Below are 18,036 nucleotides of genomic sequence, written 5' to 3'. Positions count from 1 at the left end.
TCTTGTTGTGGAGCCTGGATTCTAGGGTGTGGGCTCAAGGTTGTGGCACATAGGCTTAGCTGTCCCACGGCACGTGTAATCTTAGTTCCCAGACCAGGGATTGAACCTGTGTCCCCTGCATTGGCAGGTAGGTTCTTAACCACAGGACCACCGGGCAAGTCCCTTAACAGAGATTTAACAGAACTTAAGGCTTAGGATGTGCTCAGTCGCTCAGTGGTGGCCAACTCTTTGTAATCACATGGACTGTAGCCCGCCAGGCTCCTTGGTCCAAGGAATTTTCCAGGCAAGAATACTGGAGTGGATTGCCATGTCCTTCTTCAAAGTCTGAAGATGGTGCAAGATAATAAAGCTATGGTCCTTATAGCTAAGAATCCTCTTGACTGTGGATCAAAAGTAAGAATTTTTACAGGAAACCCACATTGTCCCTTCATTACAGTAAAGCTTTACATTGAAGAACAAACATTTCTAGATTCCTAAGAGACAAGATTTGCTTCTCTCAGTTTTTCCAGGGGAGGAAAACTGTACAAATTTCTCTCCATCCCTGGATGCAGTTAAACCATTTGTGCTGATAAAACAGATGCTGTGACATCTGAAAGTGAAAGTGTTAATCACTCAGTTGTGTCTTGACTCTTTGTGACCCCGTGGACTGGAGCCCACCAGGCTCCTCTGTCCATGGGATTCTCCAGGCAAAAATACCGGAGTGGGTTGCCATTTCCTTCTCCAGGGGAATCTATCTTCCCGACCCAGGAACTGAACCCAGGTCTCCTGCACTGCAGGCAGATTCTTTACCGTTTGAGCTACCTGGTGATGTCTACCCCCACCCAAATCACTATGAAGAACCAGGAGCCCTGCAGCAAACAGGTATGGCCAAAAGAGATTTCTTCTAGCAGTTTCCAAGGAAATCTTCCCAAAAGTCTGAGGAAGAAGCGTGTGGAAGGTTTGCTGCCTGCTGCCACCCAGCAGTGTGGCAGCCTGGCTGTGTTCCTTGTTAATCATGGTGTCACTCGTGCCTTCAAAGGGACTTGGTCCATCTGGGGTGGCAGCAGAGGGCCAGGAGGCTGGGACAGTGCCCAAGCCTGCTTCAGACCAGGAATCCCATGAGTCTCTACAGAGAAGCAGTGTTCTCAGAGTTGACATCTGTTGATCCCATTCAAGGGACTTTGTGCCAATGACTCTTGCAATGTGTTTTTTTTTTTAATTTATTTTTAATTGAAGGATAATTGCTTTACAATGTCATGTTGGTTTCTGCCATAAAACATCATGAATCATTCCTAAGTACACATATGTCCCCTCCCTCTACAAAGTGTTCTTTGACTAAGGCCCTGTCCCCATACTGGCTTCCCAGGTGGCGCAGTAGTAAAGAATGCACCTGCCAATGAACGAGGCGCAAGAGACGTGGGTTCAGTTCCTAGATGGGGAAGATCCCCTGGAGGAGGAAATGGCAACCCACTCCAGTATTCTCACCTGGAAAGTTCCATAGACAGAGGAACCTGGTGGGCTACAGTCCATGGAATCACAGAGTCAGACACGACTGGGCGACTTAGCATGCACACAAGCTATTCTTTGGTGGTAACTTCCTTCCTGTGACACCCCAACTGTAGTTAAGGGCTCTGTACGGCAGAGTCAAGTTAGCAATGTGCTGCTGTGTCTGTTCTTCGTATACATCTAAGCCTGGAGCTCTCTCCCTGAACTCTGCTCCCCTGGGGTGCAACTCTCTATATCTAGAATGCATACAAAAGGCACATGAGAGCTGTCTGACGTGGAGGACACTCTTCAATTCTCTAGTTAGAGAAGGAACAAGGGAAACATTGCTCCAGGAGAGGAAAAGTTGATTGTCCATATACAAAAAGGCAGGATTTTCAAAACTTTTTTTTTAGCTCTGTTGTCTTCCGGGGGCCGGGGGGCGGGGCGCGGAAATGAGTTGCCATTGTAGAAGGTAGAAATCCAAATAAGCTCAATTATCAAGAACTTGTAATAAATTATAATGGAAAGGAGTCTGGAAAAGAATATCTATATCTAAACGTGTGTGTGTGTGTGTGTGTGTGTTAGTCTCTCAGTTGTGTCTGACTCATTGCAACCTCACAGACTATAGCCCATCAGGCTCCCCTGTCCATGGAATTCTCCAGGCCAGAATGCTGGAGTGGGTGTTGCCATGCCCTCCTCCAGGGGATCTTCCTGACCCAGGGATGTGGCTCAGCTGGTAAAGAATCCACCTGCAATGAGGGAGACCTGGGCTCAATCCCTGGGTTGGGAAGATCCCCTGGAGAAGGGAACAGCTACCCACTCCAGTATTCTGGCCTGGAGAACTCCATGGACTGTATAGTCCATGGGGTCGCAAAGAGTTGGACACGACGGAGTGACTTTCACTCCTGTGTTGCAGGTGGATTCTTTATTGTCTGAGCTACCAAGGAAACCCCTATATATGGATTAAGTTATCCATATAACTTAATCATTTTGCTGTATACTTGAAATTAACACAACATGGTAAGTTAATAACACTTCAATTTAAAAAAATTAGAAAAGAACTATTAGCTATCACAAGACAGGGTGTGCTAAATGGGACCCGTGGAGGTCTTACTCAACTAAGGCCCCCAGGGCCTGGATTCTCTGAAACAGGAAGAAGGTGATGTCTAGCTTGACAAAGGATAGGTGCCCTTGGCAACTGGAGAGTGTTCCCTTGAATCATAACTCCTGGTGTGTGGTGTGGTGGTGTTTAGTCGCTCAGTTGTGTCCGGCTCTTTTGTGACCCCATGGACTGTAGCTGCTCTGTCCATGGGACTCTCCAGGCAAGCATACTGGAGTGGATTGCCATTTCTTTCTCCCCAGGGGACCTTCCCAACCCAGGGATTGAACCAACGTCTCTTGCATTGGCAGGTGGATTCTTTACCACTGAGCCCCCGGGAAGCCCCCTGTAACACCTACAGAGGTGTTAAAATGGATTTTCCATGCATCCACCTGCAATCACCTGTCCCTGGTCTGATTTTTGTGGAAAACAAACTGTTAACCGAATTTCTCTTGGTTCCACGCGGAGGGACAGGCAGGTGCCAGGAAGCAATAAAATGTTATCGCCAAAATCTGCACTTAGGCTCTGGGTGCTCTTATTGACACCAGGAACCTCAGGAATTCCCTGAATGAGTGACTTGGGGGCTGGGAGGCTGGTGAGGACAGGAGCTGGGTGTGGGGAGCCAAGGGGGACAGAAGGCAGGGGTCTCGCCATCAGCTCACCTCCGTCCTGCTTCGGGGTGGACGAGCCACAGACTGAGTGGAGCTGGGCTTGGCCAGGGCCCAGGGAGTGGCTCGGTTTGGTATCCTCTGTTTCATCTCCCTGTATCCTGTGCTGTTTGATGCATCCTCTTTCCCAGGTTTTAAAACTGCTCCACCAAAGTCAGTGTTGAGGAGAGAAGTACAATAGCAACAAAAATCAGCCTGTTCATCGCACTCTTTTCTGACACCGAGGAACGTGGCCTCATTCCATGCTGGTAGTGCCTCACGGCGGCTTTTGTTGATCCTGCCAAAGGAACCCATTTCACTTACGCTTACTTCTCTGAACATGAGCCTGTACTAAATATTTATGCTTCGATAAATATTAACCATTGCTAAAGTGATCATTTGTCCTAGTCTGCCAGGACAGTCTCAGTTTATGCCGGCTGTCCTAGGAAAATGAGTCCCCTCCTGCCTCTCACTGTCCTGGTCAGGAGGATAAATCCTACATGCACCCCAGCCATGGGGCACCTGCAATGCCTTCTTCACCAGCCCGTCCTCTCGTGACCACCACTTGCTTCTCTCTGGCCCATCACTTTTTAGTCATAACAGAGATCATCAATAATTCAGTACTTATAGCCCACTTACTTTCAAAAAGAATTAATGCACACCACGCATTCACTTGACAAATATTTACTGGAAGCCAAAAAGTTCCTTGAATACTCACAGATACAGATACGGACAAAGTTGTTTGAATAAAAGTTAAAAGTGAAGGCGTTGAAACCCCATGTAGAGGGGGAAGATGACTGAGTCAGAGACCAGAGGTGAGACAGTCATGGTAACTCCCTTTACATTCAACTTTGAATCTGGGAGCAAAACCGAAAAGTAAAGTACAATGAGTAGCAGCAATCATATTGTTTAAGGAAATGCAAAAGATACTTTTTCTCTGACACTAATTCTACTAGAAACTCATCATTCATTCAGTAAGTACTTATTGAGTATGTCCTACGTCCCAGGCAGTGTTCACCGAGTGGGATACAGAAGTGTACAAAGAAGAGCAAACAGATATAAATTCCTGCCCTCAGGAAGCTTATCATCCAGCTGAATGAGACAGACAATAAACATCACATTAGAGGGACTTCCGTGACAGTCCAGTGGTTAAGACTCTGAGCTCCCAATCACAGGGCATGGGTTCAATCCCTGGTCAGGGAACTAAAATCCCACACGCTTCAAGGCATGGCCAAAAACTTAAAACACACACACACAATATATATAGAGTGTGTCAGACAGTGATAAGTGCTATGGAGAAAAATGAAACTGGAACAGAGGAGACAGAGAGCTCAGACAGTGACCCGCAGCTTTAACAGGGCGGTCAGGAAACCTCTCACTGAGGAGGTGACATTTGAGGAAACACAGGGAAGGGAAGAGGGAGGGGTCTCATGGCTCTCTGGGGAAGAGTCTTCCAGATAGAGACCCTGCGATGGGAGCGCATGGAACCAGGGTGAGCCCCGTGATGAAAGTCAGGACACGACTCAGAGCTGGGAAGGGAGGGACTAAAATTGGAGAGCTTGGGGGATTTTTTTTCCCTTCTGACAAGACAGGAAGTCCTGAGAAGATTTTGGGCAGAGAAGAGCCATGACCTAATATTTTAAAGGCTCATTCTGGATGCTGTGTCGAGTGTAGATGGAGGGGAACAAAACACAGAAGTAGACAGACCAGTTAGGAGGTGTGTGGGACTTCCCTAGTGGTCCAGTGGTTAAGAATCCACCTGCCAATGCAGGGGACACGAGTTCAATCCCTGGTCCAGGAAGATTCCACATGACACAGGGCAACTAAGCCTGTGCACCACAACTATTGAGCCTGTGCTCTAGAACCTGGGAGCTGCAACTGCTGAGCCCACACGCCGAAACTACTGAAGCCCGAGAGCCCTAGAGTCCATGCTCCACCACAAGAGAAGCCACCACAATGAGAAGCCCACGCACCGCAACTAGAGAGTAGCCCCGGCTTGAGGCAACGAGACAAAGTCCACGAGCAGCAATGAAGACCCAAGCTTCATTTTTACAAAGAGAAGTTTTGTGAAATTTCCAGACAACAGAAGGTGGTGAAAAACGAACAGACTCTGGATGTGTGTTGAAGGCAAAGGCAGGACTTCATACCAGGTTACATGGGAGGTGAGGCAGAAAGTAAATGGCCAGGATGGTTCTGAGATGCTTGGCTGAGCAGTGGAGCTGCTGTTTGCAGAGCCGACAAAGACTGAGGGAAGAGCAGACCGTGGGGGAGGACGGGAGTTTGGCCTTGACCTTGTGAAACGGGATACGCCTGCTGGACACACAAGTGGAAAGGTGGACACAAGCAGAGGGTCTGGTGAGTCTGGGGCTGTCATGGACTCTGACGTAAAGGACATAGTGTGGTAAAGCGAATGAGGTCTGTAACAGTTATTTCTGCCCAAAGTGCAGAAACATTTGTTTTATGACCGCTTTTATATCAGTCCTCAATAAAAGTCAACATCTTCAATCACAGCTAAGTGAAGGCATTTGTGGAAGCAGCCAAGTTAGTGCAGTAAACGTCCTCAAAGATGCTGCCTTTGGGAATCTAACTTTGAGCAAAGATGGAGCTTACAAAGCTGAAGGAATGGGCACTTCCCACGGACCTCTGCCAGTCTGTCTCTCAACTATGACTTCAGATGTACCTTTGGCAAGCGTGAACTCTTTGGTTGTTCTTATTCTCTGGGGCAGATGGTCAAGTAGCAGACGTTTTGCTGTGAAAAGCAAAAGTGTCTGATCAAGTCTACCCAGATCAAGGCCCACCTCACTTTATTTGGAGACAGGCCACCAGGATATCCGAACAACCTACCAGAATTTTTCTTTGAAAGGAACTGTGGGGCTTCCCTGGTGGCTTAGTGGTAAAGAATCATCCTCCTGCCAATGCAGGAGACACAGGTTCCCTCCCTGGTCCAGGAAGATCCCACATGCCGAGGAGCAACAAAACCCGTGTGCCATAACCACTGAGCCTGAGCACCAGAGCCCGGGAGCCGCAACGACTGAGCCACGTGCTGCAGCTGCTGGAGCCAGCATGCTTAGAGCCCGCACTCTGCAACAAGAGACACCGCCGCAATGAGAAGTCTGCACCCCGAAACTAGAGAGGAGCCCCCCTCACCACAACTAGAGGAAAGTCCAAGCAGTAACAAAGATGCAGCACAGCCAAAAATAAACAAATGAATAATTTTTTTTTTTTCCCCAAAAAGGAGCTCTTAATTTACTCAAATGGGCAAATGAATCACAAGCTGAGGTCTTGGAATGATAAGCTGGTGTTTAGAATCCTCCACGTTAAAATGTAGTGTTCTCCTGGAAAAATGATGGCTGTCAGACAGGAAACACAGACACATATAAGTTAATCCTGTCCCCAGCCAAATAATAACTGTCTGTAGTTCCTCTGGGGCAGGGAATGTCAGAAATGTAGCAGAACTATCAAGAGTATATACCTGCAACATAAAAAGGGAAACTTACATCACAGTTGAGTTTTGTCTTTGAAAGTATAAAAATCATAACCTTTAAAAATTCCTTGGAACCAGGGACTTAGTCTCATTCAGTCTGTATTCCCAGTACCTCCTAATGCAATACTAGCTCATAGCAGGTATCCTGGAGAAGGCAATGGCACCCCACTCCAGTACTCGTCTGGAAAATCCCACGGACGGAGGAGCCTGGTGGGCTGCAGTCCATGGGGTCGCAAAGAGTCGGACACGACTGAGCAACTTCACTTTCACTTTTCCCTTTCTGCATTGGAGAAGGAAATGGCAACCCACTCCAGTGTTCTTGCCTGGAGAATCCCAGGGATGGGGGAGCCTGGTGGGCTGCCGTCTATGGGGTTGCACAGAGTTGGACACAACTGAAGCAACTTAGCAGCAGCAGGTATCCAGTAAAATATCAATACTAACAAAGAAATGAATCAATCAGCATTAAAAAAAAAAAAGTAAAAACAAAACCCATCAGCACCACCTGGTGGACAGCCTTACCAGGATGCATCCAAGGTTCCTGGCATCAGATGGGGAACAGACACTGAAATTTCTGTACGACATGGATTTTAGCGGCTATGGACTGTCAGGCACGCTGTGCTAGAAGCTGTGTTTTGAAGCTGTGTTTGCAAACCATGTACACTTTTGACTTAAATTCAGGTGAGGTTGGTGGAGATTATTGGGAGTGGGGGGGAGAGAGGGAGAGGGGAAGAAAAACGGAAACAGTGACAGACGTTATTTTCTTGGTCTAGAAAATCACTACAGACGGTGACTGCAGGCTTGAAATTAAAAGATGCTTGTTCCTTGGAATAAAAGTTATGACAAACCTAGACAGCTTATTAAAAAGCAGAGACATCACTTTGCCAATAAAGGTCTGTATAGTCAAAGTTATGGTTTTTCCAATAGTCATGTATGGATGTGAGAGTTGGACTATACAGAAAGCTAAGCACCGAAGAATTGATGCTTTTGAAATGTGGTGTTGGAGAAGACTCTTGAGAGTCCCCTGGACTGCAAGAAGATCCAACCAATTAATCCTAAAGGAAATCAATCCTCAATATTAATTGGAAGGACATGCTGAAGCTGAAGCTCCTATACTATGGCCACCTGATGCAAAGTCAACTCATTGGAAAAGACCCTGATGCTGGGAAAGATTGAGGGCAGGAGGAGAAGGGGGAACAGAGGATGAGACAGTTGGATGGCATCACTGAATCAATGCACATGAGTTTGAGCAAACTCTGGGAGACAGTGAAGGACAGGGACGTGAGGCATGCTGCAGTCCATGGGGTCAAAAGGTGTCAGACACGACTGAGTGACTGAACAAAGGGGGAGCTGTAGTTCCCCCAAGCCAACTCTTGACACTACCAGAGTATAACTGAGAGATATAAATCTCAAAAACAGACTTTGGCCAGTTCCCCACCAACACACATAGCAAAAATTGTTTTAATAACCTAGCCTCCAATTTTTCCTTTGTATTTCAAGAGATTCTTGGGAACCAAACATAAGAGTTCTTTGGCACAACACTGTAAATCAAATATACGCCACACACACACACAAAAAGCTTCTTGGAGAGCTGGTAGCATCCTCTGTCTTTCTATTTCCTTCCTATACTCCTCCCCAACTCACTGAGAATCCTGCTGTTGCCCCCTGGTACTAGTATGGGCTTGGCCTCTCTCTGCCTGTCTTCAACTTTCTCCATCCACATTGGGGGCAGGGTTGGGGGGAGGCAACAACTGCCATCTGGTCATCTTCCACTTGCTTACTTCCTATGGGACCACTGAACAGAGGATAAACCACCAAGAACCAACCAAGTTCTCTGTGTCCCAAGCCTCTTCCCCTGGAGCCCCTTTGTCCGTCTTTCCCACCCCCTTCCCAAGAGCCTGGCATGGGCCCCCAAGAGACAACATGAAGAAACACTCCTGAGATGCATGGGGTACTGGGGAGTCTTCAGGCTTGGTGGATACATGGGGCTTACACAATCCGGTGGTCCCTCTTTGAGAAAAAGCATGAAAGATTCTGAATATGAATTGAGGAGCCAAAGGGAATATTTACTCCAAATGGGAAAAGATTTCACAGAAAATTACCGGGGCCTCAAAAATCTGGGTTCTTTTCTCCTGACTCTGGGACAACTGACCAGAAATGCCTACACAGAAGTAGATCTCAGGGCTTCCCAGGCAGTCCAGTGGTTGAGAATCTACCTTGCAACACAAGGGACGCCAGTTCGATCCCTGATCTGGGAAGATCCCACATGCCCTGGGGGCAAGTAAGCCCAGTGTGCCACGACTACTGAGCTGACGCTCTAGAGCCCATCCTCTGCAACAAGAGAAAAGCCACGGCAAGGAGAAGCCCACACACCGCATAGGGGAGTAGGCCTGGATTGCCAGACCTAGAGAAAGCCTGTGAGCAGCAACAAAGACCCACCACAGCCAAAAAAATTAAATAAGTAATCTTTTTTTTTCTAAATGAGAATAAAATTTTAATAAATAAATGGCTTTCCACCTGGCCTCTTGGGCCTCTATGCACATCCAGAGTCCACTCAGAGAGGCCAGAGAAGGTGAGCTTCCTTGTCACACTCGTGCCCTTAACCTCAGACCAAGTCCAGGCACCAGGACTCCGTCTCCTCCTTCGCCCCCTCCCTCTCCAACAGTACCGCCGCGGAGAGAGCAAAGGAGCGGCCCTCCAGCGTGCCTAGGGGTGTCTGTCCTGAGGGCCAGCCCTGGAGGGTTCACTCAGGATGCCTCGTGCACTCACCCCCCTGTCAGCCCAGCCTGCAGCCTCACACACCTGACCAGCTAAAGGGTCTCAGCTCCGGCAGCCTCAGACCCTGCCTCTCTCCATCTTAGCTACCACCCACCCACAAGCTCAGCATCGGGCCCAGGATCCGGGAAAGGATGCTCCAGGGTTTTCACAGAGGTTATAAAAATTACCTACCATTAAATAAATAACAGAACAAAATAAAACTCTGCCCAGTGTTTGCCGCCCCTCCACTGCCTGGGAGCCCTGGGTGGGTGGGTCGGGAGTCTGGCCTGGCAGGCGCCAGCGACTCCAGGTCCTGGAGCCTGTCGTCCCCAGCTCCCACTTCGGGGAACACCCGATGCAGGTGACCGTGACGTGGATAGTAAGGAAACCTCCTGCCGTTGAGCCCCAAGATCTCCCTCGCCAGGGGAGGCGTGGGAGAGAGACGCCCAGAGCACGTCCAGAGGTTCCGGACTCCCTGCGCCCCAGCACCGCTTCCAGGGGCGCCGGGAGGACGGGGGCGCCACTGTAACCATGGTAACGGGACCAAACAAACTCCGGCGCCGGGATTCTGTGCAGGAGCCGCGCGGCCGCCCGGCTCGGGTAAGAGCTGCGAGCATCCGCCGTCCCGCGCGCTCAGACAGACCCGATTCCTCCCCGTGCAGCCCCGCCAGGGAGTGGAGAGCAGAGTCCAGGGGTGGGGGACGAAGAAGCGACAGCGCGCTGACAGCTTTGTGCCTTTTCCTTTCTCTGCTCTCCCTCCCTTGGCCTTTCTCCTCCCAGCTATGCTGCGCTTCTCCCCTTTGTGAACCGCGGTGTGCGGTCAATCGTCGCTATTCCCTTGCTAAGTTGTATCCCACTCCTTGCGCCCCCAAAGTCGCTGGACTGCAGCAGGCCAGGCTTCCTTGTCCCTCACTCTATCCTGGACTTTGTTCAAGTTCATGGCCACTGAATCGGTGACGTCACCCAACCATCGCATCCTCTATGGGGTCAGATACTTCTGCCAATAAAGGAGGGCTGGGTCCCTTCCACTCCAGACAGCCCTGGCCCTGAGTTCAGGGGAAAGTGCTGGGTGTGCTATACTGTTTTCAGCCTTCATGGACCAGTCAACTAAGCAGGAAAAGAATTCCCCATGTCCCAAATTGCAGCCTTGAGTACACATCAACTCCTGTGACCCAAAGCAAATGACTCCGTTTCCGTGTTACTTCCCCCACCCCTGTGTCCCCTCCTCTAAAGTAGGACACCTATGGCTGATTCATGGTGAGGTTTGACAGAAAACAAAATTCTGTAAAGCAATTATCCTTCAATAAAAAAGTAAATTAATTAAAAAAATAAAATAGGACAGAAACAGCAGCCCTAACCTTCCAGAGTGATGGCCCGGAGTGGCTGGGGCTAGTATTCCACAGGCTCTCCTCTACCTGTCGTCACAAGGTCACCTTCTCTGAAAGTTCAAACCTGAATGCACTGGAAACTCTATTTCTTTACAAAAGGCCTTAAGAAATTATGTTATAATGAGTGCACTGGGTGTCTATACTGCTGAAAATGGCACTGATCAGTCTAAGGGGGGGTGACTGTCACTTTTTGACTTCAGTGTTTGTCCCCTGGCACTTTTTCACGTGGATCCCGGTCAGCCCAGACACATGGAATTCACTATCAGCCAAGAATCCTGCCAGTTAGTCAGAGAGGTTATAAACAGCTATGGAAGATGGTAACAATAGCAACAAGAAAGCCTTGTATTTGCACAGCACCAGAGAATACCCTGGATTCTTTATAGAAATGAAACTTCTCCTGGCGCTCCAGCTAGCTCCGGCTGAGGCTTCCAAAAAGCAGAGATGAGCAAAAGCAGAGACATTACTTTGCCAACAAAGCTCCATATAGTCAAAGCTATGGTTTTTTCAGTAGTCATGTATGGATGTGAGAGTTGGACCATAAAGAAGGCTGAGCACCAAAGAACCGATGCTTTTGAACTGTGGTGCTGGAAAAGACTCTTGAGAGTCCCTTGGATTGCAAGGAGATAAAACCAGTCAATTCTAAAGGAAATCAATCCTGAATACTCCTGGGAAAGACTGATGCTGAAACTCAAATACTTTGGCCACATGATGAGAAGAGCTGACTCATTAGAAAAGACCCTGATGCTGGGAATGATTGAAGGCAGGAAGAGAAGGGGATGACAGAGGATGAGATGGCTGGATGGCATCACTGACTCAATGGCCATGAGTTTGAGCAACCTCCGGGAGATGGTGAAGGACAGGGAGGCCTGGCGTGCTGCAATCCATGGTGTTGCAAAGAGTCGGACACGACTGAGCAACTGAACGACAACAACAAAGGCTTCCAAGCCTTGGTTGGCAACCCCTAAGCTGCACCCAAGGGTCCCATCCTCTTCATCAGCTGCATCTTTGCAGTCTGAGCCCACCCACAACCCATCTTGGGTTTTTTCTCCATGACGTGAAATAAAACGAAGTGGATGGGGACCTGAAAAGTCCAAATCAGAAACTGTATTAGAAATAGTTAGTTTTGGCTTCATCAGGTCTTAGTTGCAGCCCTCAGGTCTAGTTGCTGCATGGCACGTAGGTTCTTAGTTCCATGACCGGGGATCGAACTGGAGGCCCCTGCATTGGAAGACAGATTCTTAACCACTGGACCACCAGGGAAGTCCCCAAATTCTGAAACTTGATAAGCAGTCTCCTGTGTACCTTTCTTCTTATATGGCTCATCCATTCAGTCCACAGACTCCAGTTGAAATCCTGCCACGTGCAAGCACTGAGCTACTGCTCAGTCACTCAGTCAGGTCCTACTCTTTGGGACCCCATGAACTGTAACCCGCCAGGCTCCTCTGTCCCCTCTGTCCATGGGATTTTCCAGGCAAGAATACTGGAGTGGGTTGCCATTTCTTCCTCCAGGGGACCTTCCCCACCCAGGGACTGAACCCACATCTCCTGTGTCTCCTGCGTTGGCAGGCAGATTCTTTATTGCTGAGCCACCTGGGAAGCCCACATGCAAGCAAGCATGCAGAGAGCAAGAAAAGAAGGGCTGAGGGAGCTGTGGGGGGAAGAGAACAGACTTGTTTCCAGAAGACTCTGCACGTCCTCACCAAGGAGGCGACTCTGAGTTAAGTTTTAAAGGATGAATAGACTTCCTTTCCAGTGATAAGAAAATCCAGAAGCAAGGCTAGAATCCCCCAGAGAAATCCCTCTCTGTGAAGAGTTCTTGAATGTGTATACAGTGTTCTCCAGAAAATAAAGCAGGACTGTGAGCAGGAGACCGAGAAAAGACTGGGACACAGAAGCAGGGAGGAAGCAGGCAGGAGGGCTGCCCCGCACACGGCCCTGTGGCCTGGGCTCTGAGAGAGGCCTGCAGCACCCATCTGGCCAGCTGCTCCACGGCTAGCCCAATGGCCTGGCCTCTTCCTGAACTGACTCCCTAATGATAAATAATACGGACTTCCCTGGTGGATCAGATGGTTAAAGACTGCCTGCAATGCAAATGTTAACAGGGCCTCCTTCTGGGCACCTGAAGGACTGACAAGAAAGATATGAGCCCTCCAGGTAGAGTTCTGAATGAATACACAGGCCTGTTGGAGAACCAGACTTCCCTGCAGTCTCCTCTGGGAAGGAGACCGTCTATTTCCTATCGAATCTCCAGGCTTTTCTTGAACCATGAGACAGTGGAGCCCTGCCGTCACATCTTTGCTGATGTATTTTTATTGCTAGGGAGGACTTCCGCAGCTAGTTCTTCACCCCTTCCAGTCCTCCGCCAATGATCTCAGCCACTAGTCTTCCACCCAGGACCGGCTGGTCCCATCCTGCCTTAGGGCTTTACCTGGCCTCTTGACTTCAGCCTTATGTGACTCACAATCTCTGACTCTAGAAATGTTTGCCTGTGCTCTTCCTGTCCCATCAAAAGTAGAAGGTGCTGGTTTAAAAACAGAGCTTATTCATTTTTAATATGTAATCCCTCCAAACTCTAAATGTGGAGCCAGGCACCAGAGCTCTTCTATTTACTTTTTCAAATTATTTATTTATGTGTTTATTTTTGGCTCTGCTGGATCATCGTTGCTGCATGTGGGCTTTCTCTAGTTGCGGCAAGTGGGGGCTACTCTCTAGTTGCAATGCACAGGCTTCTCATTGCGGTGGCTTCTCTTGTGGAACACAGGCTCTAGGGCGCCCGGACTTCAGGAGATGCAGCACATGGGTTTAGTTGTCCCGAGACATGTGGAATCTTCCTGGATCAGGGATTGAACCCGCATCTCCTGCATTGGCAGGCAGATTCTTAACCACTGGACCACCAGGGAAGTCCACTGTGCCGTCTTAGATTGATGTCTTAGCCTTTCAGAAGAAAGGAGTGTTTAGGCAGCACTCCCCAAGTCCGGAGCCTGCCTCTCAGCTCCAAATCATCAAAGATCCCCAGTCCTGCTTCCACCAGTGGGTATGATCAACTTTAGCTTTACATTGAAAGTGAAAGTGTTAATCGCTCAGTTATGTCCGACTCTTTGCAACCCCATGGACTCAGCCCACCAGGCTCCTCTGTCCATGGAATTCTCTAGGCAAGAATACTGGAGTGGGTAGCCATTCCCTTCTCCAGGGGATCCTCCTGACCCAGGGATCGAATCTGGGTCTCCTGCATTGTAGGCAGATGCTTTACTGTCTGAGCCACCAGGGTAATGTAAAGCCACCCAGCTTTACATTAGTTCCCAGCTATGGTCACACACATAGGACTCTGGGGCTACTCCAACCACATTCATGGTCAGTCTATGTAAGAAAATAACCATCCACAGTCCTCACCCAGGTCATAATTTTCCGAACCCTCAGCAACAGGTGGAGTCCCGCAGCCCTAATCAAATCAGCGTGTGCAAGAGGCTTTCTACAGGCTTTGGGGATTCTAGGAGGCCCGGGTAGGAGCGCAGAGCTAGCTCCCAGGTGGCGGCTGGCACAGATCCAGAACCCACTCGTTCTCAGGACCCTGTCACCTTTTGGCTACAGAGGTTTCTTCCCTTGGAGGAGCTCACTGCCTCAGAGGTATCCCTCTTTGAACAAGGACGCATGTCCGACCTGGGATGATGGGTCTACCAAGGTCAGCTACTCTCTGTCTTACAAAATTCCTAACACGGCACCCTGCAGGCGCCCAGCACCATCCCGGGGTCTGCAACGTGCGCAGACAAGCCCCTCTGCCTGGACGCCTGAGGTTCCAGTCTTCACATCGAGGTTAGCCTCTAAACGACCAGAGAATTACTCATGGAAAAACCCTGCGAGCAGCCATTAACAAAAGGTTCCCTTTGCCCTTGGTCTTATCAGCATTCCTAGCGACTAACTGGGCATTTTCAGGTCACATGTGACAACCTTCCTCTCTCATTCTGTCCCTCTCCAGTTTCTCATTGAAATCTAAAATGTCCCCAAGGGGACTTCCCTGATAGTCCTATGGCTAAGAATCCACACTCTCAATGCAGGGAGCCCCAGGTTCGATTCCAGGTCAGGGAACTGGATCCCACATGCCACAACTAAGACCTGGAGCACCCAGATAAATTAATGCCCCCAAGAACTCCACTCAATATTATGTAACAACTAAATGAGAAAAGAATTTGAGAACGAATAGATACATGGATATGTAGAACTGAACCACTTTGCTGAAACTAACACATTGTTAATCAACTAAGTAAGTGTTAGTCACCAAGTCATGTCCAACTCTCTGCGACCCCACGGACTGTAGCCCACCAGGCTCCTCAGTCCATGGAATTCTCCAGGCAGAATACTGGAGTGGGTTGCCATTTCCTTCCCCAGGGGATCTTCCCGACCCAGGAATAGAACCCGGGTCACCTGCATTGCAGGTAGATTCTTTACTGTCTGAGCCACCAGGGAAGCCCCAATCAACTATATACTCCAATATAAAATAAAAAGTTTAAAATCAATAAAGCAATTACTTAAATGCACCCTGATTCTCTAGTCCACCATATGAAACTTAGCCCCTCTAGCCAAGACAGCTGAACTTCATCCTTTGGGGAGGCCTGCCTGGAGTAGAGGAGGGAGGAGCCCACTGAGCAGGCAGTAGCAGAGAAGAGCAAAGGCTGTAACACTGGACATAAGAGCCCAGCCCCCTCTGTAAGGCTTCCAGGGTGGCTCAGCAGTAAAAGTTCCGCCTGCCAATACAGGAGACGCAGTTTCAATCGCTGGGTCCAGAAGATCCCCTGGGGAAAGGCACAGCAACCTGCTCCAGTATTCTTGCCTGGAGAATTCCATGGACAGAGGAGCCTGGTGGGCTACTGTCCGTGCGGCCGCAAAGAGTCAGCCACGACTGAAGCAACTTAGCATGCACACACTCCAGAAGTAGGTGCTCCCCGCCTCCATCCTCTTTCCATTTCTTTCAATTCTCTTTCCACTTCCCTATGTTAGCTAAAGCTGTCCCCCGTCCCCGGCCCTGAGATATGCTCTGGCTAGCGTTGAGTTATTAATGCACCAGGACGGCCCATGGCCCCGATGGACCCCACACTCCAGAAGCCGGAGGTGGTCCTGGCACCCTCCTAGCTCCCTGTTTCCCCACTGACAGATAATTACTCTTCCGACTCCTGCTAAAATCCCCCTCCCCCTCTTTCATTCATAACATAATCACACTGTATATAATTTGTTTTTTTGTCTCCCGGCTTAAGCACAAAGCTTTCTCAAGGTCTCCCTCAAGGTGTGCCCTCTGCAACACTGCAGCCACCGTGCCCAACGGTGTCTGGCACATAGAAAGTCCTCAGTAAGTGTCTGCAGAAAGAAAGAAGCAAAGAAGAAAGGGAGAAGGATAGGAGGAAGCCTTGGAAGCTTATCCCTCTCAGTAGCAAATGTTATAAGGTCTGGTTAATGCACGGGATGATAGAATCAGATTCACAAATGTTTGAGCAGCCTTGAAGCGGGAGGCAAAGTCAGCAAGATGAAATTTAATACTGATCCATATAAATGCCTGCATCAGCTTCCAAAAATAAACCTAAGTTTAGCACCAAAAAAAAAAAGGTAAAGGAACATAAAAGCTATCTTCAAATATATGCAGCCACTGTGGATCATCAGATGACAGACCTGGGGCGGGGGAGGGGCGCTGGTTGAAAGCCCAAGGGAGAAAGATTTCACAGCAGAAGTCTGGGTCATTTGTTACGTGCTAAATGCAGTGCCTGGCACGTAGAAATGGTGGCTGAATAATTCCACCACTTATTGTGGTGATCTTTCTTATCATTGTTATTACCAGCATCATTGTCGTGATTTATTATTTATAAGAGCTGTCCAACAGTCTGCCTCAAGAAGCACTGAACTCCACTCCCTGGAAATCCAAGGTTATCACTGCGTAGCCACCTGTCTGGGGAGTTTGTCGACCAGATTCCTAACCCCCAGCCCTGCCTTCCCTGTAATCCTGTGATTCGAAGAACAATACTCTGTGCATCCTGGGTAGCAAAGCTGCAGATACAATTCCTGGCTGAGCAAACTGTCTTTCATACAAAGAAGCTTTTGCACTGCCTGCGTTTGCTGCAGTGTGCCTCCTTCCAGCCACCCCTCAGAAGCATCTCTTTGATGCTGAAAAATAAAATTGCTTTGTGTGAAAGCTCCCTTAATCTTATATAGATACAAATGCCTTGTATCTTTGGGGATATGCCAAACCGCTCTTAGTGTTTCAGAATTAATCTTATTAAAGAAAGCTCTGTTTAATCCCCACTGCCGTTTGCTGGAGATGCTGAATAATTCCACATCTATTGCTGCTTTACCACGGGCCTTTCCCGGATTTAGTGTTGTCTGAGAAATCACATCAGCGAATCTAGGCTGGACAATGGCATTCCCACTTTGGGTTTAATGCTGTAGTTGTAGAAATGTTCCTTTATATATGTTTATGTCGATTTCTTAATGAAAGAAAAGGAATGGGTTGAAAGACTTGCCTGTTGTGAAGAATAACAAGTGGAATAATGAGTTGCCTCATTGAGACCAACTCAATATAATTACATGTGATAAACCAGTGCTGCTAATATTGCTAAGAAAAAAGGAGTTCATATAAGGTCACTATCTGTTGTCTCTGTATATCCTGGGTAACAAGAGCTGCAGATACAATTCCTGGCTGAACAGTACAGGAATATACACAACCTAAAATACAGGAAACCCCTGATTACAATACCTAGTTGTACAATGTATTTTCTATATCAGTGTGTTTCAGTTCAGTTCAGTTCAGTCGCTCAGTCGTGTCCGACTCTTTGCCACCCCATGAACCGCAACACGCCAGGCCTCCCTGTCCATCACCAACTCCCGGAGTTCACTCAGACTCACACCCATCGAGTCAGTGATGCCATTCAGCCATCTCATCCTCTGTCATCCCCTTCTCCTCCTGCCCCCAATCCCTCCCAGCATCAGAGTCTTTTCCAATGAGTCAACTCTTCACATAGTGGCCAAAGTATTGGAGTTTCAGCTTTAGCATCATTCCTTCCAAAGAAATCCCAGGGCTGATCTCCTTCAGAATGGACTGCTTGGATCTCCTTGCAGTCCAAGGGACTCTCAAGAGCCTTCTCCAACACCACAGTTCAAAAGCATCAATTCTTCGGCGCTCAGCCTTCTTCACAATCCAACTCTCACATCCATACATGACCA

This window comes from Bison bison, unplaced genomic scaffold (genome assembly GCF_000754665.1).
Source record: "Bison bison bison isolate TAMUID 2011002044 unplaced genomic scaffold, Bison_UMD1.0 scf7180017864345, whole genome shotgun sequence".
Lineage (NCBI taxonomy): Eukaryota > Metazoa > Chordata > Mammalia > Artiodactyla > Bovidae > Bison > Bison bison.
This window is presented reverse-complemented; position numbering follows the sequence as displayed.